This window comes from Thamnophis sirtalis, unplaced genomic scaffold (genome assembly GCF_051295495.1).
Source record: "Thamnophis sirtalis isolate CommonGarterSnake01/CBP01778 unplaced genomic scaffold, rThaSir2_p1.2 scaffold_11, whole genome shotgun sequence".
Taxonomy (NCBI): Eukaryota; Metazoa; Chordata; class Lepidosauria; order Squamata; family Natricidae; genus Thamnophis; species Thamnophis sirtalis.
This window is the reverse complement of record NW_028261391.1, coordinates 21,965,156-21,991,147: the sequence shown is the minus strand read 5'-3', so window position 1 is coordinate 21,991,147 and position 25,992 is coordinate 21,965,156. Positions and strand designations below refer to the sequence as shown.

Sequence of the window (25,992 nt, the reverse complement as noted above, 5' to 3'; positions counted from 1 at the left end):
GATGGGGTTTTGCTTGTTTCCACTGCCTGGTTTCTGGCATGCCACACCCCAATGCCAGTCCATGGACCAGGAGTTAGAGACCCCTGATGTAATGCATCAAAAATATGATAATTTAAGTCTCAACATCTCTGCTTCTTGGCTAGCTTTATTTTTTTGGTGATCAATTTGTTTGTTTTCTTGGCTCTCATGGTATATTATTGGGACTCTTTTCTAAGATTCAAAAGTGTCAATACTCTTTCCATCCTGCTTCTTCCAAAACAAAAACAAAAAAAACAAGTGGTATTTTTGTGGTATTATTGGCAATTTAAGCAGCTTTTATCTTTTTTTGGATAATGTGGGAAGTCAATTGTGACAATCTTTTAGGAGCACTATTTTTAAGTGATTTTCATGAGAGCATTGCAAGCTTTTATTTTAAAAACAGTTGTGCATATGTATTAATAGACTGATTTTCTTCTATAATTAGGACATGTACATTCTCAGTTTTAAATATTAAATTATAAACAAAACATTTCCAAGTAATTATTTGAAGCAGAGAAGAGAGTAGTTAAATAACTCTCATGGATCACATCACTTTAATAGTGTTCTCTGGCCATATATTTAAATATAGTATGTTTTAAGTATATATTGTATTCCATAATATTTGGCATCATAGTCATGGAACTGCTATAGTTAAATGAGCCTATTACGAACTGTTCTTCCTAGAAATTGGAATAGTATAGAGATTAGTAACGTTTTGTGTCATTAACTTTATATGTGAACTGTTCTAATAATTTTAAAACTTTGATCACTAACTTGTAGTGTGGCAAATATTTTACTTCCGCTGCTATTTTATTCCAATATCAATTTTACAAATATGTAAAAATTCCAATTTCTGGAGATTGTGAATGTAACACTGGACAAAGACCATAATAAACATGGCCTAGTAAGGATTTAGCTTTTCTTAATTGCCAAGCCAACTGTTATAAGTTTGGGAAGCCAACATGTAACTGAAATAACATGTTCTCTTATTTATTTATTTATTGCAAAGGAACAAATATATAAATTGCCTGTAATCATTTGTTTTCCTAATAGACTACACCAGCAAATTCCACTTCTTGGTCCCCCCGTCCCCACAAGGTTACTGTTGCCATATAATGTTTTGGCTCTTCATAATATTACATAGAATTAATTCATAGATTACAGTCACATTTGTTACATGCATTAAGGCAATGGTTCTCAAATATTTTGGTCTCAGGACCCCTTTAATTCTTACAAATGATTGAGGATCTTTGATTTATATGGGTTATAATATCTATCAATATTTGCTGTATTAGAAACTACAATTGATATATTTAATAATATTGAATTATTGAAGGAATTTGAGTTACTATAAAGAGCACAGGTAGTATTCAGCAGGTTCTGACCAGTTCTGGAGAACCGGTAGTGGAAATTTTGAGCAGTTTGGGGAACAGGTAAATACCACCTGTGACTGGCCCCGCCGCATCTATTCTCTGCCTCATGAGTCCCAGATGATTGGGAGGAAATGGGGATTTTGCAGTATCCTTCCCCTGGAGTGGGGAGGGAATGGAGATGTTACAGTATCTTTCCCCTGCCACGCCCACCAAGCCACGCCCACCATGCCCACCAAGGCAAGCCCACAGAACCAGTAGTAAAAAAATTTAATCCCACCACTAATAAAGAGGTGTAGGAGAAAGGTAAACCAGTTGCCTACAGAAAGAGAACTATACTAGTCTATGGTGGGGAAAAACTCAGAAGTCTGCTGCATCTTTTTAGGCTAACAAAATTTATTAAAAGGCATAAACTATCATGACTGAGGAATTGAGCTGCAGCTTCTACACGCTTGTCCGTATAAATAAATGTGTGGTTAGAAAACCAGTTTCCTTATTCACACAGCGTATTGTGTGAGCTGAGATATTGTATGGTGCGACTCTAATCTTTATCTGCCTATTGAGATAAATGCATCTGATCTGGAAGCAGTATTCCGTTTGGGGAGCATTTGGAATTGGCAATTGTACTTGTGTCTTGAATAAGCATCTCTAAACATTCTCTTAAGGGTGGTTGTATACACCATAAATGTATACAAATGTATACTTCAGGACTCACTTCTGACTTCCCCGATAAATGCCAATTGGTAAACAGATTAGAGTTATTTCATTTGTATGTGAATTGTGTGTAGTTCAAATAGGCCTCCTCCAAGACTACCTTCCTATTCACAGTCTCTTCCAGTGAGGCATACCTAATTTAAATCAGTGGACACAGGCTCATCTCATCTCTCCACAAAAGACTGAATTTCTGTTGTAAATTTTAAATGATCTGAATATCTAGTCTGTTTCCATGGGATTGTTGCATGTAATTGATACCCATATTGCTGTCAGCAAGATGGTGGATGTTGAAAATCAAGCCTTAAATTATTCTGCAACATTTTTTATCTGGATAGCTTATATACTTATTTGAAATATTCTTTATTCAGCCGTCAGTGAAAGGTATGATTAGCCTTAGCCCTTGGCAAAAGAAATATAATATATAGATACATGCTTTAAAAAGTAGAGTTTTTCTTGAGACATTTTTGACTCTCAATATGATAATCGTAGTGGTAATAATAATGATTGCTTTGTTGAATTGTAATGCCTGAGAATTACCTACATTTGGGTGTCCAATTCAAAGAACATTTCTGCTGGATAACACTAAGAGTCTCTCTAGCTAGTGGTTCCTATGGTTGGAAGCCCAGCTGATGTTGGCCTAAAATGCCCATCACTCTATTAGTGGTACTGATTTACAATAAGATAAAGAAATAATAAAGCACCTGGGGTCTTCTAAGCAACAACACCCAGCCAGAATAGATGATTCAGTAGGAATGTTAAAACTCTTATCAGAAATAAAACAGAAACTTGAAGGATCACAGCAACGAAGTCCCCAACATCACTTACAAAAACAAATTATTCAGAAGAGAGTGTGACTCCCCATACTGCAGTCCTCCAAATCATGTTAAGATTTGAGAGCAATCATAACTTTCCAGACTTTTAACCTCTTACACAGGATTTGACTTGTCCTGGCAGAAAACTTTCAGACACAGGTAGGCTAGAGTAAAAAACATTTCAGGCCAGAATATAACCTGCAATGCAACAGCCAATTGCCCATAGTTGAGCAAAGTATTCAAAACCTTAGATATTGATGCAGCAGTGTTTAAATTCTCTTTTGCCTTACATGTTCACATTTTTACATGGTATTTTGATGTGAGACAACTAGAATATGTGTCCAGTTCTCTCCAGCTTATTAATCGGTTTCAGCTCCTACAACAACAGGAATACTCCCTCTAGCCTAGCTGACCTGCCATGACTAATGTTCTGTTCACCTTAGATCTAGACCAGAAGAGTGTCTAAAAGGCACCAAATAACCCACTACATCTGAGGACATTGCCCCTGGCATCTTACTCAAGAAAGTAATTTGTGTTATTTTTTTGCAAAATGGGTCTTGGTACTTATTTTTCTAAGCATTCTTGGCTTGTAGGAGTTGGTGACATCCAGATGTTTGCGATTACAGGCCTCACAACCTCTTGCTTTGAATTATGCTGGCTAACGGTATCTATGGGACTTCAGAATGATATACCGTATTTTCCGGACTATAAGACGCACCGGAGTATAAGACGCACCAAGATTTTGAAGAGGTAAATTTAAAAAAAATAATTTTTGCACTCTACAGGACTCCCAAACCCTCTGCATGCCTTGTTTTTTGTGAAAAATGGGGCATGCAGAGAGTTTGAGAGGCCTGCAAAGTGCTCCTAGAGGCTGGGGGGGGCAAAACTGAGCAAAAAACAGCCCGCTTCTGTGACAACGGGCCATTTTTTGCAAAAAAAAGAGGGTGGGAATGCATATGCTTTGGGAGGCTTATAAAGTGCTCCTGGGAGCTGGGGGGGAGCAAAGACAGGCAAAAAATGGCCCATTTTATGCTCGTTTTTGCCCTCCCCAGCCCCCAGGAGCACTTTGCAGGTTTCCTAAAGCCTATGCACATCCATTTTTGTGAAAGGGGCGGGGTTGTGGGAGGCCAAAAATGCTGTACTTAGTGTATAAGATGCACCCAGATTTTCACCCTCTTTGGGGGGGGATGATGCGTCTTATACTATGAAAAATATGATAATTTTGCCATTTCCACCTTTTTTCTTCATGCATCCTAATCAGGAAAGGGCAGAGCTTATGGCACAACATTGATTCTTGTTAGGACTAACCAAAATTGAAGTTCCTTTGATGGGCAACAAACTACCAGTGAAGGCACAGGCTATTGCACAAGCTCAAGAGTAGTTGGAAAAAAAGAATTATTGCATGAAGAAAAGTAACTTGTGTAAAATGGGATAAGTGCTGCTTATTTTAGTAAATAACCTTAGTAGCCACAATAGCTTTATACGCATGGAATTCTTTACATAATGTGGAAAAGCAGCAAGTTAGAACAATGCCATAGCTGAGTGACGAAAAAAGTGTAACTAGTCTAGCCATAAAGAGGACCCCCATCAAAAGCCCCCTCCATTTCTGCATACAAAATGTCTTGTTTCAGTTGTGCTTCTGGTCTACCGAGAGTAAAAGTGCTTTTAGTGCATTATTAAAAATTCAGTTGAAATATGTTTTTTTTATTTAATGAGAATTCTATGTTGAATGTATTAAATTGAGACTTGGAGAGTAACCGGTATGAGCACTGTGTAAATGTAAAATCTAAAATAAGACCATTTAGGGCTGTTGGTTTGTTTTGATTTTACCATGCCTTTTTATAGTCAAATCATCACATTTTCTGTTGTACTAGAGTTTTATTTTGTTAATTTTCTATATTCGAAATATAGATACATAAGTATCCTAAGCTTTCTAGAGGCGCACACACACACACACACACACACACACACACACACACATATCCCTATCCTAAGCTTTATAGTGGCAAAGTTTAGTACGTACCCAAAATAGGTTTTTCTTGCTCTGCTTCCCAAATTCTTGACATTTCCATATCTGTTCTCCCTGGAGTTTGTAATGTTATAAAAGAAATATCTACTGTTCCCTTTCCCAAATCCCAGGATACAGAGAACCTTTTCATAAAATAAAGTTGTCCAGACCCCTTAATTTCTTAATTGCTTAAAATTTTATATGCAAACCTAAACATTTTATTTTAATGTTATTTGTCCAACATGAGGATGTGATTATGTCACCTCTCTTAGTCAAATACATTAAAAGTTGACAATATGATTAAATAGAAGAGATTGGAAAAACAGATGGCTGCTGAACTTTAAATACAATTTAATACAGCTTTTCACTTTAATAGGGCTGTTGACTGCTACCAAAATGTTAAAATGAAGCTTTTCAGCTGGAAGACAAAGGTTTATTTTTGAAGTATATACAAGCCTTCTAGGCTTATAATCCTCCACATACAATCTTTCAGGCTGTAATCCTACATATGTTCATGTCAGAGTAAATTTTACTGATCAACATAGCCATTTAAAAATAGTGTGTTATTAAATGTTTAGAGGAGCAGTGAAGACCTGGCTCTTCACCCAGGCCTTTGGTGTGAAAAAGTGAGATCCCTTGCTTCGCCGAGCTTGCCATCTTTTATCATTGTCTTTTATTATTTTACCAACTTTATTATGATTTCTTAGATTATTGTGAACTCCCCAGAATTTTAAGCCTGGAGGCATACATGTTTATTAAATTATTATAGTTGGACACGCTGTGAGACAGATACAGTATTTTCAGTTTCATACTGAGTTCTTCCTAAGACAGATACGGTTTTCATGGTGTTAAAGGTATTGTCTCAGGATGTAAACTGTTCTAGGTAAAGCTGCCTTTTGCAATTGACTGAGGATGATTTTAGCCAATGCCAATGATGTTCAAGTGGCTTTGTATGTACCCTGTTTCCCCAAAAATAAGAACTTCCTGGATAATAAGCCCAATTGGGCTTTTGAGTGCATGCACTAAAATAAGCCCTCCCCCCAAAATAAGCCCTCCCTGAAAATATTGCAACACAGCAGCAGCCATGAGGTGACCACACTCGCCACATCCTGCACCTCAAAAATAATAAGACCTCCCCAAAAATAAGCCCAAGTACTTATTTTGGGGGTCAAAAGAAAATAATACCCTGTCTTATTTTCGGGGAAACACGATATTTGTTCTTAAGACTTGGCCTTATGCAGAATTACACAGCCAGAATTAACTCCAGTGTCTCTTTCTTCAACTTTGATACTCTTAGCCATTGCTGGTCTTGTTATCATCTGCTTTGGGTGGGTGGGTGGGTGGGTGTGTTGGCCATGTCATACTTTAATCTCACCATGTCTCTTTTGTGTTCTTCATTTGGTCTTTCTTGGATGCCAGTTTGGCCTCTTTCAGTATTCAGTAAGCCTTTATGGTATACTAGCTTCAGTTTATCCTTTTCACTGTCCTTTAGATATTCTTCCACTGCCTTTTTCTCCTTCTTCAGCTGTCTGGTGTACTTGCAGCATTCCACACCCACCTATATTCCTTGATAAATAGAGTCTGTCAATGTTACTGCGTGGATGAAGTGCATGATTCATTGCCATTATTTTTCTGGTCTTCCTATCCAGGGCTTTTAATTCTACTTGAGTCCAGTCCACTCTTCCAGCTATATATCTAATGACTGGAATTGCCTTAGTATTAATTGCCTTGATGGTATTCCCACCCCTGAGTTTGGACTTTAAATTTAAAATCTTCTTCACTCTCATGATGTATTCACTTCTAACCCTCTTCTTGACACCATGTGCTTAATGCTGTCAGCTTGAAGGATGTCCAGGCATTTGTGGTGATTTTCTTTATCCAGACTCTTGAAGTTATTTCCATAGACTATCAAGATTCCCCCAGTTTTCGCTATCTTTCCCCTGTTGATGGTGAGAGTGGCACATTTGTCAACTCCGTTGCAGTATCTTGGCTGCATATATGGACAGTGTATAGCAGTGATTCTGTTTCAGATGGTGGTTTTCCATACAACTTTTAGGTAAAGAAGACGTCATAGCCTGGCAGGCATTTTTGATATTTGACAGCCAGGATCTGTCAGCCCTAGAGGAGATCAACCCTGACTGCTCTTTAGAAGGCCAGATCCTGAAGAGGAAACTCAAATACTTTGGCCACCTAATGAGAAGGAAGGATTCACTGAAGAAGAGCCTAATGTTGGGAAAGATTGAGAGCAAAAGAAAAAGGGGATGACAGAAAATGAGGTGGATGGATGGAGTCACCGAAGCAGTAAGCGTGAGCTTAAATGGACTGCAGAGAATGGTAGAGGACAGGAAGGCCTGGAGGAACGTTGTCTATGGGTCACAATGGGTCTGACACAACTTCGCAACTAACAACAACAAAAGCCAGGATCTAACTTGTTCAGTATTGTTGACAGAAAAGCTGTAGTGGCAATACCGAGTCTCATTGAAAGATTCCTCTTTTGATATTGTAGCCTCTGAAAGTCTATCACCATTGGTCAGCAGTTGTGTCTTCCATAGTGCCATTGATGTTTACACAAAGCTTCTGATGTTTCTGCCGACTTCTGTTATTTCTTGACATTTAATTGTTCAACCATGTGGCAGAGAGTCAAATGCCTTCTTGTAATACTATTATTCTTATATAAGGATGCATCAGTATCTGGGGAACCGAGCAGTTTAAGATCTGTTTGTTTCTTTCCTGCTGTTTGAGCACTGTTTTTCTAACACTGTGTCATAGGGACCTCTAGTGATTAAAACTGCATTACATCCTTTGATCTTATAGGTGATCCTGGCTGTGTTTGGTTTCATTCTGCCAGACATGTGAGCCTGTCTTATATAGCAACATGAATATGACTGCAAAAGCCATTTCACACTACATAATTATGTGATATTGTGAAGATGTTCTTTTAGATTTCATAATTTGCATATGTTTGCTAATCTAATTTGTTTTCATGACTTTTCCATCCAGTGACAGAAAACTGCCTTTAGTGGACAATATCAATGTTTCTCTATAGCTAAAGGTTTAGGGAAATAGAGTTGACTGGGGAAAGGGATTCTGTTGCTGTGTGTGAATACATGCAAGTTACTTAGTTAGTTAAGTACATACATTATTTTACCTGCTTAATCTGCCCACTTCCCCAAAAGAAGAAAAGTTATTCTCTAGTTCAGGGATGTCAAACTCAAGGCCCGGGGCCCAGATCCAACCCACAGGGTGCTTAGATCTGGCCCGCAGAGCCACCCTGGAAACCAAGAAGGACCAGCCCTCACAAGCTCCATTTTCACTGGCAGATGGTTGCAGGAGGCTGTCGCAGCCGAAAAGGAAGCTTGCTGGCAGAGTGCTCGGGCCACCACAGATGCTTCCAACATGAGTGACGTCTAGCTAGCCACACTCATCCTGGCCACGCCCACCTCGCCCCCGAGGTCAAACACATCCCTGATGTGGCCTTCAATGAAATCCAGTTTGACACCCCTGTTCTAGTTTCCCCCTTTTCTTTCCTTATCTACTTTGTAGATTTAATATGTACAAGGGAAATTGGATGGGAAATGGATGGGATTCCATCTTAAGCCAGTAGACAGTATCATGCGAATATAGAGGTAGTCCTTAATTGAACTGGTTGTTTAGTGACTGAAGTTGTAACAGATTCAAAAAAGGTTCCTGTGACCTAGATTCAGAATTTCAATGATCACCACTCCCCAATGATCACATGATCATATTTTGAGTGCTTAGCAACCGATCCACATTTACAATCATTTACAGTATTCTGCGGACACATGGCCATGAATTATGGTGATTTTTGCCAGAAACAGGCATTTACATTCAGGTTACAATGATTTTGCTTAGCAACTGCAGCTTTCGCTTAATAACTGTGGAATTCCATTTATGTTCACTGCATTCACTTAACAATTGCATCAAAAAGGGTTGGAAAGTTACATGATGATCCTCTTAGTGGCCAGCACAGCTCACAACAGTAATTCTGGGCTCAATTACTTGTAAGAAAGAACAGCAACAATCATGTTATTAGAAGGATAGAGACCAGAATTGTTAGGTTTGGTTGAAAATAAAAAATAAAGTAGTAAACAGTCAATAGAAAGACTATTTTATCTATATATCTGTCTACAGTATCTATTTACAGTATCTATTTTTCCAAAACAATAAATCAGTTAGAAGCAAGTTTGAATGTGGAGTTATAAATAAATACTATTTTCGAAGGATAAAAAAAAGTGCTATCTGTTTACCAAAAGGATTTTAAAGAATGATCTCTATTCACCAAAAGATATTTTAGCATATAACATTGTCTTTTGAGTACAAGAACTAATTTTAGTATAAAGAAATAGCATCCTCAATGGAACAATTTGGCGGTAAGCAAATTGGAGAGAGGCTGGATACAATAAAGTCCTTTATCAGCCTTTCAAGACATTGCATAATGATGGACATAAGTGCAACCAGACGATAATCATTAAGACCCATGAGTGAAGACTTTTTTTTGGCACTGTCAAAATAATGGCAGTTTTAAAACAAGATGGAACCACTGCTTGCTGCAATGAGGGATTGAAAATATCTGTAAGAACACAAGCCAACTCATTGCACACTCCCTAAGAACGCGCCTGGGCCTGCTGCTTTCCGAATGTTAACTTTCTGCAATATCCTCCAGAGGATATCATCAGGATAGGGCACAGCTTTCTTCTCAGGGCATTTGATGCCTCGCATCTTCCCAAAAATGTGTTCAACTAATTTTAAAAGACCATGTCATCCTTTACAGCACAATGGAGCTACCTTATAGTCTGTAATGGCTTAGATGCCTTGGCACATACTGTATGCCTGGTGTCCATAGAATCCTGATATAAGTTCTGAACTATGTGTATCTAGAAAAAAAACCAATATTTTCTTTGCAGTCAATTCCAAAGATTCTACTTGCTCACGTGCTGAACTAAAGGCAGGATTTGATCCTAAATTGAAGAAGTTCAAAATCTCACCATAATAGAATTAGTTTTCTATACTGTATGAAAACAAAGCCTCACAGAAATACCGGTTCACGCAAACCAACAGCATTTTTTGCTACTGGTTTGGTCCGAACCCGTAGCATTTCACCTCTGTTACAATGGCACTGAAAAAAGTGACAGATAACTGTTTTTCAGTTACAACCTTTGCAGCCTTCCCACAGTCATAATCAAAATTCAGATGGTTGGCAACTGGTTCATATTTATGACCGTTGTTATGAGCCAAGATCACCTTTGTGATCACCTTTTGTGACCTTCTGACAAGCAAAGTCAAGGGGGAAACCAGATTCCGTTAGCCACTGGGTTACTAACTTACCAACTGCAGAGATTCACTTAACAACTGTGGCAAAAAAATGTTGTAGAATGGGCCGAAACTCACTTAACAAATGTCTCACCGAACAACAGAAATTTCAGGCTCCATTGTGGTTGTACATTGGGGATTACCTATAAAAGGTAGTATAGATGCTGATATAGATGATTCAAAGCCCGCAGTTAAAGACTGCTTCATCTTTTGCCCCAGTGCAAAAATTTCTCCCACGCTGTCACAATATTTTCTTTACCAACATTCAGAAAAGATTTGATGGGGAACTAGACTTGTTGGCAAAATGACTAGAGATTGGGACCTTCCACTTTGTGTTAATAAAAACTGCCCCAAGACTTGCTGCGATTCTTATTGTTATCATTGAATATGAAAGTAGGGACGGGGGGGAACAGTGGAATCAGACTGTCCAAGGCTGAATGGCGTTTTCTAATTCCTGGCATAAGTCTCCGTCTGAGTTGTATCAGCTAAAGCGGGAAATGAGATGCTTAAATAAATCACTGTCTCTCAGTCTCATTTTCTCTCTACAGAGTAGAAACCCAAAAGAAAGCAACTGAGGATTTAATTGAAGCTGTGATTATCTTTTTTTTTCTCCTGAATTTTAGAAAGTTATTCTGTGATATATAAAGCTGTATATGAAAATACACTATATTACCAAAAGTATTCGCTCACCCATCCAAATAATCAGAATCAGGTGTTCTAGTCACTTCCATGGCTACAGGTGTATAAAATCAAGTACCTAGGCATGCAGACTGTTTTTACAAACATTTGTGAAAGAATGGGTCGCTCTCAGGAGCTCAGTGAATTCTAGCGTGGAACTGTGATAGGATGCCATCTGTGTAACAAATCCAGTCGTGAAATTTCCTCGCTCCTAAATATTCCACAGTCAACTGTCAGCTGTATTATAAGAACGTGGAAGTGTTTGGGAATGAAAGTAACTCAGCCACCAAGTTGTAGCCACGTAAACCCGTCCAACATCAGTGTGTGACCTCACAAATGCGCTTCTGGAAGACTGGTCAAAAATTCGCATGAACACACTCCTATACCTTGTGGACAGCCTTCCCAGAAGAGTTGAAGCTGTTATAGTTGCAAAGGATGGACCGACGACATATTGAATCCTATGGATTAGGAATGGGATGTCACTTACAGTAAGTTCATATGCGAGTAAAGGCAGGTGAGCGAATACTTTTGGCAATATAGTGTATCAGTATAGGTAGTCCTTGACTTTACAGCAGAGCCCAAAATTTCTGTTGACAGCTGTTAAGTGGGTTGTCCTCTATTTTATTACCTTTCTTACCACAGTTGTTAAGTGAATCACTGCAGTTGTTAAACTAGTAACTTGGTTGTTAAGTAATCTAGCTCCCCTATTGACTTTGCTTGTCACAAAGTCGCAAAAGGTGATCACATGATCCTGGGGCATCCAAATTTTGATCACCTGACTGTGCGGATGCTCCAAGGATTGCAAGTGTGAAAACGGTCATAAGTCACTTTTTTCAGTGCCATTCGAAGCACTGTGGGACGGGGTGAGCTCCCTTGACTTGCCCCAGCTCCTGCCAATTTAGCAGTTTGAAAGCATGAGAATGCAAGTAGATAAATAAGTACCATTTTGGTGGGAAGGTAACAGTGTTCTGTGTGCCTTGGCATATATTCATGCTGGCCACATGACCACAGAAGGGTCTTCTGACAATGCTGGCTCCCTTGGCTAAGAAACGCTGATGAGCACTGCCCCAGGACCAGGGAAGGACTGTACCGTTACAATAAACACAAGTCCTGCCCACAGGTAAATCCATGGATAGACCTATGTATGGATTGGCACAAATTGTTCCAAATTTATTTTATTGATTACATTTTTATATTGCTTTGTTGCTGAAAGCTTTCCTGTTTAACATTATATATACCATATGCATTTATATGGATTTTGATCTTAAGGACAGGGAACCCAAGCCATCAATGGGGGGGTGGGCAGACTTTCAGGCTGAAGGCGCCAGATCATGTTCAAGCAAGCAAAAAGAAGTGTGAAGAAACTGCAGATCACATTACTTTGAGTAAAATAAAAGGAAGGTGGCAGGCCAACCCTAAAGAGCACACAAATCCAATCGAGTCAAATCCTTTATGTCCTTACAGCTAGTGGGACGCAGTGGCTCAGACACTAAGCTTGTCGATCAAAAAGGTCGGCAGTTTGGTAGTTCGAATCCCTAGCGCCATGTAACAGAGTGAACTCCTGTTACTTGTCCCAGCTTCTGCCAACCTAGCAGTTTGAAAGCATGCAAAAATGCAAGTAGAAAAATAGGAACCACCTTTGGTGGGAAGGTAACAGCGTTGCGTGCGCCTTCGGCCACATGACCACAGAGACATCTTCGGACAGCGCTAGCTCTTTGGCTTTGAAATGGAGATGAGCGCCGCTCCCTGGAGTCAGGAATGGCTAACACATGTGTGAAGGGAAACTTTACCTTAGTGGAGAAAATCTTACCAGACTCAAGCTATAACCTTCTACCGTGATAGGTATATCCTGGGAGATTCTAGGATGTGGCTATGTTGAATCTCTTTCCTCCTCTTCCATCTAACTCAGGACTCCACAATCTCTTAATTTAGGCTTCTCTCTGGAATGTGCTGTCTCTGCCTTTGGAGAGCTCCCCTCCCGGTTTCTTTGCTTCTGCGGGTAAACATTCTACATTCTATCACAGGAGCCCAATATCAGGGCCGGTCGCATAGTGAAAGTATGTATGTATTTAAATTTATTCAGAGCAAACTTTTTCATAGACCCAGTCATTACATTTACAGAATACACTGGTAATTTGTAATTGATCACAGAAGCATCACAAATTCACAGAATCGGCCCTTTTCCACTATATTGAAAAATTCTAATTAATTTCAATTAAACTGCTTTCACCGATTAAGCAATAGTTTTGAGCAAACTGATGAGCTGAGAAAAGATCAGAATTTTATTTGCATATACTGGGCACTGACAAGCAACTTTGGGCATGGTGCCCATTTTTCTACAAAGCCTTCTCATAATGATGCATGAAGAGGTTTTTCAATAGTGCTTTGTTTTCCTTATGTATAAATGTAGGACTGAATAAAATATTTGATTTGAACTGTAATATTTATCCATCTATCCATCCATTAAAAGGCTGTCCATCACACAAAAAACAACTGTGATGGCCTGAACATATGATAATTGTTCTCCACCATCCTTTTTTTTTTTTTTTACTATTTTATTGTTAAAATTAAAATATTATTCTATTTTGTTTATGTTACTGTTTGGTATTAGTAAATCATAAGTCTTAAATTGATAATACAGAGCAGGCAAGGATCCCCCACCCTACCAATTTGAGGGCGAGCAGTGACTTGTGCTAAAGAACTAAAATCTACTTTTATTCCTGACCCACATAAGCAAGTAGCGGAGAAAAATAGAGCAATAAAGGTGTGTGAAATTGCTTAACACTTTAAAGGTCTTTCATAAGATTTATAGGCTCTTAGACTGACTGAATTCATGCAGATGCAAATTGCATTTGCTAAGGAAAGACAGACCTTTTTGGAGATGAATGGCATTTGGGATTTTTGACTCAGAAAATGGGGGAGTGAAAAACCTTAGTGATTTATTCACATGAAAAATATTTCTTATTAACAAAGTGCTCCAGAAACTGAAACAATGTTGACAGTAAATAAAGATAAAGTCATCCATCCATTGTATTGTATCTATAGGGTCTATTTCATAGAAATAATTTATGATTTTTGAATCAGCCGTGGAGTGAGTCGAATCAATCTATGGCAAAGTTTATTGGATATTTGACATTATTTGCAAAGTTAGGATACATATTGCAACCACATATCCCAACGATCAGCTGGGCATGATCAGCTGTGATGCACGATTTATATTAACTGGAATCATCTGATCTCCTGCTTTCTAGTTAATCTAAATCACATGGCACAACAGATTTCCCCCACCCCCGCTGTTCTACTTACCTTTGCAGACTCGGAAGGCTTCAAACTGCTCCTTTTTTAGCACTCTGCGGGCGCGCCTCAGGCGCACATGCGCCCAAAGTGCTTTCTCGGTAGCAGACTCACCAAACCGGTAGCAGACTTCAGAGAATTTCACTGCTGCATTGTAACTTTGGTCACTAAATGAACTGTTGTAAGTTGAGGATTACATGTATTGCATTTTTCCCCTTTATCCATCAAATGGAAGTAAACATAATAGACTAATAAAGAAACCATCTTATTTTAAAAAGAGCACAGAGTATTGACCTATAGAGAGCTCGTCAGGGGAATATTTTTGGAAGCATGCAATTTTGGTAGCAGGGGAATAAAGCAAATAAGAAAACATGTTGTCTTCCACACTGGAATATCACTTGTTGCATGATTTGATACAGTCTTGAAACAATATTTTTCCCTATAAAGTATGATAGTGAATAAACTATGCATTCGAAACATTTATGTTTATTAGGATAAACTATGGATAAGTATGGATTGCTTAATGGTTCATATAAATTTAGTTGGCAGACAAACAACAAATACGCTGCAAAATTCCTCTTTGTAGTTTTTTTTTAAATCTATATGGACAAGAGATAGCAATAGCAATAGCAGTAGACTTATATACCGCTTCATAGGGCTTTCAGCCCTCTCTAAGCGGTTTACAGAGAGTCAGCATATTGCCCCCAACAATCTGGGTCCTCATTTTACCCACCTCGGAAGGATGGAAGGCTGAGTCAACCCTGAGCCGGTGAGATTTGAACCGCTGAACTGCTGATCTAGCAGTAGCCTGCAGTGCTGCATTTAACCACTGCGCCACCTTGGCTTCTTGATTTCATTTGTTTGTTTATTCAATTTCTATGGCTGCCCATCTCACATCCTTGATTCCATTCCAGTTAATATGTGCATTTAATACATATAACATTACATCATTTTTCTAATCTTAACTGTGACTCAGAAAGGCTTGAACATATATTGGCACAACTAATATTCCAAAAAGAGTTTATTCCAAAAGTATGGCTAATAACAAACAGGAATGCATAGGAATGTGTTGTATCATTCTTGTAAGTAAGAAATAACTAGCCATGACTAATACATTACTATGCCTCATGTGCATATAATAAGAAAGGAACTTAGATTTTACTCATGGAATTAATTGTGGTTAAGTTAAATGCCATCAAGTAGATATTTATAATAAGATCTAGTAGACATTTCATAGAGCCGAGGTGGCACAGTGTTTAAATGCAGCACTGCAGGCTACTTCAGCTGATTGCAGTTCTGCAGTTCGGCTGTTCAAATCTCACCGGCTCAGGGTTGACTCAGCCTTCCATCCTTCCGAGGTGGGTAAAATGAGGACCCGGATTGTTGTTGGGGGCAATATGCTGACTCTGTAAACTGCTTAGAGAGGGCTGAAAGCCCTATGAAGCAGTATATAAGTCTAACTGCTATTGCTATTGCTTTAGTATGGAGCTCTTAGAGTAATACCATTATTGTCAGATCTTTATGAGCTCAAATATTAGGAGTTACATGCCTGAAAAATATGTGCAAAATGGTAAGGCTTACCATTGGATTAAAAAGTACCTAGAGCCTCTGATTAATAATATTCTGCCTTATCAGTTTGAAACCTGGGTCACATTGATATACATATTGCACATTTATATACATCCTGCACCATCCATGCCCTTCAGGCATTTGTAATCGCATCTACCAGAATTTCTATCCTGATTAGAAATATTTTGAATTGAACATCGGGTACATTTGGGGAGAGTTCATATTGTAATGTGCATGTCAATCTAAACCCTTAAGGCAGTTAATAATGGCAAAAAAAAAAAAGAGATTTAAATGGAAAGGAATAGAAAAGGAAAAAAAATCAGCAAATTTAACTTGGAGATGCATTCATTAAGTTATATAATTGTATAGCTAGTGGCCATTTGGAGTGTGAAATACCCCATGATATCCATTCTTTGTTAAGGCAATAGAACAGGGGTGTCAAACTCAGTTTCATTGAGAGCTGCATCTGGGTTGTATTTGACCTGAGGGGCCAGGGTGGGCGTGGCAAATGGACGTCACTCATGTCGGGCGCCTGTGGTGGCCCAAGTGTTCTGCCAGACAAAATGGGCTCCTGAGCTCCATTTCAGCTGTGATGGCCTCCTGAAACCCCTCTGCCAGTGTGCACGGAGCTCACCAGGGCCGCACGCATCCCTCCCAAGCTCTGTTTCCACTGGCAGAGGCACCACAGGCCGGTCCTTCATTGTTTCCAAGGCAGCCCTACGTGCCAGATCTGAGCACGCAAGCTTTGAGTTTGACACTCCTGCAACAGAAGGACTCTGTTTTATTTTTGCTCTGGTGTTTTAGAGATCATCCCAGCTAGGAAAAACTAACCCTAACTCCCACTACCTCAAAAATGAGCTTTCTCCAGTTGAAGAGAGGAATGTTCCACGGTTCCTTGGAATGTTTTATCTACCAAGGTAGAATATTTTGCACAAGCGTATTTAAAATTTATCTTGGCAGCAGGTGAGGCCACATGGCAGATTTTAGCTTAAATTGGAAATTGAACAGAATCCAACTTGAGGGAATTCCAAAGACTTGGAAAACACCTAGAATACTAAGGCTGTAGACGGAACGCAATGGAAAACCTCCGTCATTGCTGCCAAACAAATTGCATAGATTCTCCATGAAGTCATCAGAAATCAAACTTAGTCAAAGAAAGCTTTGTGATTGTTTGGTTTGCTTATTATTTGTTTTATTATGATCTGAAATTACAATAATTGAACTGATACCAATATTTTTTTATCCCAAATACATGTACCCATTCAAGTTACTAGACATTTTTTCCAGTTATTCATATGATATTTTTAAAAGCCAGAAAGTCAGCCTTTTTAAAAATAAATTATTGTAATAAATTATTGCTTATGTCAGGCCTTGGGTTTTAGCATCTGTCTCATCTTGTTTTTATTTCATAGTTATGGAAGATAATTTCTGATAACATGGCACATGCTTTACTATTTCTACCTGGAAAATATTTAAAGGGAACTAATTTCACTTAAGATTGACTTTGTGTAAAAAATGTTTCTACAGGCATTTAATAGTAGATGTGTGTTAGTCACATTCATTCAAGCTGCAGCTTTCTTTTTTTCCTTTCAGTAGCTTAAAGGATTAGAGTTAAAAGTCATAGAAATTCCTGAAATACCAGGATAGGGTGTAACAATGAGCCTCCAGACAGTGGAACATTTCAACCAGCTTGTTGAATTCAAAACATGTAGGAATTTAAGCACTGGAAAGGTTTTATTTGTACTCATCACAAAAAGAAGGAAGAGATAAGAATATTTTGACCTCTTTTTAAGGAAGGCTGACTTCCTAAGCACTTTATCATGCAGTTGTGTTTGACAATTTCCTATTTTGGGTGTGCACACACACGTACATGTATTTATATAGAGATTCTTCTATATGTACATATGCTCATCTGTATGCTCCTTAATTCAATTCATGTAATCACTATGGCATGCAGAACATTTCCTCATGCTTGGAAGATCTATCAACTGCAAACATTTTTGGAGTACCCTGAAGTGTCCCAGAATGCCTTGCCACCTATTAGCATATTATAATGCTGACTACAAAAACTGCTGTTGGTGATCCTTTGAGAGCTATGATTAATCCAAAAAGTGGCACTGGGGATTTAACTGAGTCTGAAAGATCAAAAGTGTACTTCAAGGTGCTGGCAGTGGACTTAAATGACTCAAATGCTAAGTATATAAAGCAGCAATAGCTATATTTAGACTTATATACCACTTCATAGTGCTTTACAGCCCACTTTAAGGGGTTTACAGAGATTATCATATTACCCCCAACGATCTGGGGCCCCATTTACCCACCTCAGAAGGATGGAAGGCTGACTCAAGAAGAGAATCAAACTGCTAGCAGTCGGCAGAATTATCCTGCAATACTGCATTCTAATGTCTGCGCCACCACTGCTCTTAAAAGTACATAAAAGACTACAGAAATCCAGCTATACCTTACAATCTGAAGCCAGTCTGGCATCAATAGACAAGACTTTCTCAATGATTATCTTCATTTTGTAGAAACCATCCGAAATTTATTTGACTCATAGGTGAAGGTTTGACTTTTTTGCATGTTTTTGACTAGCTTTATTTAGTAAATTTCCTACATTATTTGGCTCTCAATTATCTGAATAGTTCTATTGAACATATGAATAGTCCTTCATTTTCAACTATATTGAGGTCTGGAATTTCCACTTTATGTCATGATGGTTGTATGTTGAGACACCCCTATGACTGGCCTGATTTTACGACACTTGCGTTCACTAATTCATGTTCAGTGAACGTGATAGGTGTAAAGTGAATACTGCAGTTGTTAAACAAACTTATGGTCCGCAATGGGCATTTTTATTAAAAACTGGAAGGAAAAAAAATTATAAAACATGTTCAATGGCTGTGGGACACTGCAACAGCTGTAAAGGCAGCTGATTGCCATGTACAAAATATGATCATGAGACCGTATCAGAACTCCAAATGCTTGCTAAGCTACTGATCATAAGCCAAGGACTTTCTTAAATAATTTTTTCTTAATAAATTTTATATTGTATAAAATTATATTGGGATTTTGGGATATCCAGAGGAGGGGAAGAAAGAGGTAAGGGCATGATTTATGATTGACAGTTCTGTTAACTGGAGAATGCTGTCCAAACTGGACAGATGCTAAAATAATAGAATACAGCAGCATCCTTTACTTATTATATTTCGCTACCTTTGCATTATCTGTGCTCAAAAGCATCATCTCAAAGGAAGAGAAATGCTATAAATAATTGTAGGTACAGATTGACCACTAGATGGTAGCCTGTAGCCCTTAGATAAATGAAGATAGTTACTTGTTGATATCTTGTTTTAGCCATGATTTTATTTGCTATCTTTCTATGAACTATTAAGTATGGAGAGACAATTATATTGATGAATCAGATAGTCATTATCAAAACAATGTGTCAGCACTTCAAGGTAGTTGAGATTAGGAATCCAATCAGTGGTGGGATACTGCTGGTTTAACAACCGGTTCGCTGAGAGGGTGTTTTGCAGTTGACTGAAAACTGTTCTGTGCATGCGCAGAAACATGCCAGCAAGGGGTGAAGAGACCGGGGAACCGGTTCTGGGGTGTGGCAGGCCTAGGTCACTGCTGGTTCCAGGCCACCATACCACTACCAGTTTGGCCAAACTGGGCTGAACTGGTAGGAATCCACCACTGGCTTGCATGCAGCACTGAAAATGGAGCATTTAGAAGCTCAGCTGCTTACCTTCCAAGTCAGCAACGGTAAGTAGAACAGTGGGGGGGGGGAATCAGCTGTGATGCATGATTGAGATGAGCTAGAAAGCAGAAAATAAAGGACACGATAGGGTGGGATCGGGTGGGCGGTGTCCGTTGATTGTTGAAGCTACTGGTTCTCTTGAACTGGTCCGAACCAGCTGAATACCACTTCTGAATCCAGTCAGTACTATTATTATTGTAAAGCTATAGTAACAAAACATTACAAGTTTGGATGCCTTTTTCCTTTCTTTTATCTACATAAGAACTAGGAAAAGTCTTGTCTGAGATCTTTGTTCAGGTTATATTCCTACCCAAAATCCAGTCCTCTTTGATCTGAACATTTTCTTGATACTGTCCCTTAAGGTAATTCCCTCTGCCCACTGGAGTAAGAGAAACATTTTGTAGCAGCGATATGTTATCACAGCAGGTGGAAACATCTAGTTGCCTTTGGCTAATCTGAAAATTAAGCAGAGATTTAGGTAGTGAATATTTGGATGAGAGACCACCAGAAAATCCCTGAGACTAGATTGGAAAGTTGAAAACGATCTTCCAGAAGAAAGTGGTTCAGTGGCTAAGACACTGAGCTTATCAATGAGAAAGGTCAGCAGTTCAGCGGTTCGAATCCGTAGTACAGGTCTCCTGCGTGAGCAGGCGGTTGGACTCGATGACCTCCAAGGTCCCTTCCAACTCTGTTACTGTTTAGTTTAATTGCTTCTTGCATATTATTAGCAACATGGATGTGTGCCCTTGTTGCAATCAGGAGTGAAATTTCAATCCAGGGAGACTTTCCTTAACCAAAGGATTATTTTCCCAGTTGTCATTGTGTCAATCCTTTCTTGTAAGCACCAACCCTAGGTTCTGCTTTATGTACAATAAATTGTCCACTTACACCAGAGAATTGGAAATAGCTTGTGTTTCCCTATTTAGTTTTTAAAACACTTATTTTTTAATTAAATGGAAGGCAGGGGCTATGTTAGCTTCTCAGAGCTCACTTAGGAATTACTGAACACAGGTTTATACTTTTTCTAGTCAGTTTGCACAATAAATAATTGTAGTATTTTAAAACTGTTCAAAGTCCAGAACAGTTTTAATGCCTGTAAGTTATATTATCCAATTAGAGAAAAGATTTAGACCAAAATAACTTTAGACCAAAATAACTTTTCTTACAGCTTCCTATCAACCTTTTATTGAATATTTCCAAGGTAGTAATTTGTCTCCCTTCAATCACCATTAGTACTAAGATTGGATCTTCCATCTGGAATATTTATTTAGTCATCATATATTTTTCTTTGTAAAGGCCACAGAAGAAAAGCTCTCAAAATGTACTCTTGAATCTTGGAGAACATAATATGAAAGGATGAGGAAGATAGACACAGAGATATAGGTACCGTAGAATTGGACAGAAATAAGAACAAACAAATGTTTTGGTGTTGCATGAAAACTTCTAATTCTAATGAAATAGTTTATTTTTCTGGGTTCATCATAGGCTAACATTTTTTGAATAGCCATCACAGAGTTTTATTCATAGCCACTTATTCTGTTTTTTAAAAAAATATTTACAAGGGTGGGAGAGTTTTGCCTAATAAGGATGCTACATTTCATTGAGAATTATAGGTTCTATATGCAAGTATTTTATGATCCTTGCAAAAAGGATCTGCAGAAAGGCCAGTTAGCCCATCTTAAAAAGAATCAGATTTTAAATGGGCTGTTCTTTTGTTGTTTTACACCAAAGGTGTACCTGACAAATGTCAGGCCACCGCCCTGAAAATTTGTGCAGTGTGAAATAGCTCTGAGTCATGTTAGCTATTAATATAACAATAATTTGCGAAGAAAGGAGTTGTTTTATTTGAATTGTTTATGAGATATGTGACACAAAGATACAAATTAATATGATAGATTATGCATAAAAAGAATTTGTTAAAAATAAAAACATAGACAAAGTTGCAGAAATATTTACAATCCTAATAAAAATCATAATCATACACCTTTTTATTTCTTTAGAATAAATGTATTCCTTTAGTTGGAAAATATTCAAGTTACAATCTTGGTTGAGTTAATTAAAATAATAATAAAAATAATTACAGTAATATAATTTGTAAAAAAAAATGAAGAATGAATGGGTTGAGAAGAAGAGAAAAATGAGAAATGCAGATGATGTGAAACTGAAAAAAAGAGATCAAAAGAGATGTTTAAAGAACAATAGTCAGTACTTGAAATCGTCTATGAACTTGGTGGAAGCAAGATTGATTTGCAATGATAAAAAGAGACAGTTTATAATATTACTACAAACTACTTTTCGCAGTGTTTCCTTTTTAAAAACCAGTCTTTACCTTTTTAAAAGGAATGCAGTGGCTCAGTAAGTCGCTGAGCTTGTCGATCAGAAAGGTCGGCAATTCGGCGGTTCGAATCCCTAGCACCGTGTAACAGACTGAGCTCCCATTACTTGTCTCAGCTTCTGCCAACCTAGCAGTTCAAAAGCATGTAAAATGCAAGTAGAAAAATAGAAACCACCATTGGTGGGAAGGTAACAGCATTCCAATGTGCCTTCAGAGTTTAGTCATGCCAGATACAGGACCATGGAGATGTCTTTGGACAGCACTGGCTCTTCGGCTTTGAAACAGAGATGAGCACCGCCCCCTAGAGTCGGGAACAACTAGCACATATGTGCGAGGGGAACCTTTACCTTCTTGGGTTTACTGTCACTTATTCCTTCTTCACTCTGTAAAATGATGCTTACTCTGAAGGGGAATAGTGTGACAGTTATGTACTGTATATGTCAAACATTTTTATCAATTCCAAAGATAAAATCCCAACCTGGATTACCTGTGCAGTATTTTAACGACTTTTCTATCCCTTTCTGGAGGTCTGCCTACCTATCTAAGAATCAAGCAAAGAATTTATGACACTAAACCCATTCATGTGACAGTGCTTCCAGGGTCTTGAGTCCAACTGATAAGGTATACAGTAACCTTATGCTGGTATAACAGTTAGGACAGAGAATACGGATTGATTTCTATCACTTGAACATGTTTTTTCTCCCAGAATTTGATATTTGTTTCTTTAATCGATTTAATGTCCCAAAGCCAAGTGCTTTTCCTTGCAGATATTTTTATAATTTATTCACAAATATTATTTTCCAAATCATTAAGTTGAGCAGGTGGTCCTTCCCTTATAATATACTTATGCATCCCAAAACTAACTTGTCTTTTTAACAGTCAAATCATAATTTCACCTCGTAAACAGCTTGTAATTAAACTATTGTTCCAAAAGTTTTCTCACAGATACTATTATCATATAATATATTCCCTATCCCGTACTTTATTCTTTCATTGTAGTTTTCCTAAATAGGAAACTTATAGGTTCCTCTCTTTATTTTCAGCTTGCTTCTTAATTTTTAGTATAATTTTGAATGCTTTGTCTTACATAACATTAGCTAATACAGTTTGCGTTATCTGCAGATTTCATTGATGTCCCTTCCATCCAGGGGTGAAATTCAGCAGGATGTGACAGGTTCTGGAGAACCAGTAGCGGAAATTTTGAGTAGTTCGGAGAACTGACAAATGCCACCTCTGACTGGCCCCAGAGTGGGCTGGGAATGGGGTTTTTGCAGTAACCTTTCCCTGCCATACCCACCAAGCCACGCCTACAGAACCGGTAATAAAATTTGAATCCCACCACTGCTTCCATCCCTTTCCCAGTCATTGTAACTGGGAGTTCCAAGACCATTTCAGCTACCATTTCAGCCACTTTAATGATAAACCATTGATGGGCACTCTTGGTGTGTGTTGGTTTGTTTATTATCTGTTCCATGCAACTGTCAGATATTTGCTCAAATCATCTGTGACTTTAATGTTCCCACAATGTATTACTGGTAATTGATTTTCTTTAAAAAAAAAAAAAGAATGACAGAATACTAGTTTGAAAAGATTATTTTTAATAAATCCATGTTGATATTACAAGTGCAGAATTGCATCACACATCACAAGACCCATCACAAGACCCTCACTTGACATACCCACACCTTGAAGCTCTTATAAGCAGAAGAACATGGACACTGACATCCCCTAAACTCTGCTGAAGATGTTACCTAGCCTGGTAACGGAAACCAACCCACAAGTTCAGACTCTTCACCTTCAGAAACAAGTATATATCTACGACACTGAAACATGTTAGAAGTTGCATTTTGTAAGTCCATTTTACCAGCCCCACTAAATTCCTATTCCCCCATTCTTTTTTTCCCCTCAAGTTCTAAAGCTTCCAAAAATCACGCTGTGAATATCAGAAGCAGAATTTCCTTTGAGTTTTGGCAGGAGAAAAAGAAAAAAGGAAACATACACAATCAACTAGAAAATTCTTATTTCTCACGCCATGCCGTTTTTCTTGGCTCTTTACAGTCCTTAAAATAACCTTTAAAAAGTTCAAGATACGATGGATGTCAATTCTCGTCGCCCACCCCTTAACCAGAATGTGTTTGTAGGAAATTGTGAAAAACTATTTTGATTTTATACTAAAACAATAAAGTTCACACTGAGATAGTTCACAAAGTGTGTTAGCATATGCCAAAGCATTATAATGGCATTTGGAAGGCTGCCACATAGCTGTTCCCAGCTATGTGTACATGCACAGGCAATACTTGCACTAGGTGACATTGTTGTGCATGCATATAACTTTCACATCAGCTGTTCATCAAATCAGCTGCCCATGCCTCCCTCAGCTATCAGCCTGAAGTTGTCTTTGGCTGTCCTAAAGCAGTGATTTCCTGTTAAGCAGCCAGCAAGTCACAGTAGAATTGAGTACAATTCAGTACACTCAACCATTAGTTGTGTTGAAGATGCTCTCAGTGGACTGCTAGGGAATTGCTTCATGCTAGCACTTGTTGTCTCTTTTAGGCTAATGATGGCCTGCTTCTTCCTCTCTGGTCATCCAAGGCAGTATTGAGATTTCTTTGGAGCAGAGATGAACTAGTCCTTTGAAACCAAGCTCTCCTTGCATACCAGCATGTATCTAACCAATCTTCAGCTTGGTTAGTAAAGCTGGTGGACTTTATGTCTGTTACCCCTACTCCCCATTGATAGGATTTGTTGGGCTGCTTTTTAGCTATTGTTGTGCTGTTTTTGAAGCTTAACACTATTCTTAACTAAAGATCATATAGTACCCTGGCCTATCTATTCCCGCAGTCTGTTCTCACAGTGGCTAGCCAATAGCATAAGGAGGCCCACTAGTTTATGAGCATATGGCCTTCATAGGCAATCATGCAGTCATCAAGGTTAATTAGCCATTGATTACCATGACGTCCATGAATTGATCGTATTGATTTTTGAAAACAGCCAAGCCAGTAGGCAGCACCATATGTCATGGTAGCAAATTCCAAAGTTTGATTATATGGTAAGTAAAAGAATATTTCCTGATTCTTCAGTTCATTTAGGAAAACAGCTTCTCCTTGTCCACGTCATCCAACGGCCCCAATGTCACAACCTTTTCTCACAGGGAAGCTGTTCCAGCCTCTTGATCATCTTAGTTGCCTTCCTCCGAATCTTCTCTACTTCTACTATGTCCCTGTTCAGATGTTGCGACTAAACTGCATACAATATTCTTGCTATAACTTGTGTTCAGAACCTGCCACAGCTCATGGGGAAGAACTGTCCAGTGGACCAGCAGAATGAAATGATGGATTATCCAACTCCCTTTAGGGCACTTATCAGCTGCCATTTGGGCTGTCATATCTATGAATTAATCCAGATCTCTGAGTCAAGGACTACCTCACCTGTTAACTCTCCCAGGACAAGCAGCTGATCTCACAGCATCACTGCCACTGAGGGATTGTTTTGCCAGATGATGACACAAAGGTATCATCTCTGCACATGAAATGAATACACTGTCTCTGATGAAAAGAAGCCATTGGGATTGGTATTGTGAGTAAGAAAACCTGTGTTTAGTTTTCTGCTTGTTAACTAGTGGGAGGAGAGACGTGAGGAAGTCGCCTGGTTAATCAAGAAATGGAAACTAGGACTTTCAGTCTCTGCTTATATTAGAGCAGTGTGCTAACCAGAGAGTTGTGTGCTAATATCTGTAGTGCTTAAATTTAACTTAATCTCCATACCAGCTTCATGACTCTGTAAAAGCCAATTCCTGCTTCTCTTTCTAGTCCATTCTATCTGGCCTGAGAATGCTCCCGTTGCTGTTTTGTGTTAAAAAATAAGGAATGCAGAGAAATAAACTGTAGGTTAGTAAATTGGATTGTTTTTAAATCTCTTTCTTTTTTCCATCTAATAGCTTACATTTTATAAATACATTTCATTTTTTTAAAAAAAATCCTTAGAAAAAGCAAGTAAAGGACAAACCTAAAGGATGTTTCCAAAATGTTTTTAAGTTGCAGAAGATAAGCTCTGACATGTTCCAAAGTAGACCTGGAAAACTCTGGATGGCAAGCTTCTCC

At 38.4% G+C, this 25,992-nt stretch overlaps 1 protein-coding gene across 2 annotated transcripts in view; it reads left to right on the top strand.

The window, feature by feature from the left end:
- Window positions 1-25,992, top strand: part of SCHIP1 (schwannomin interacting protein 1) — a 101,312-nt gene that overhangs the window by 27,982 nt on the left and 47,338 nt on the right. The window lies entirely within an intron of this gene.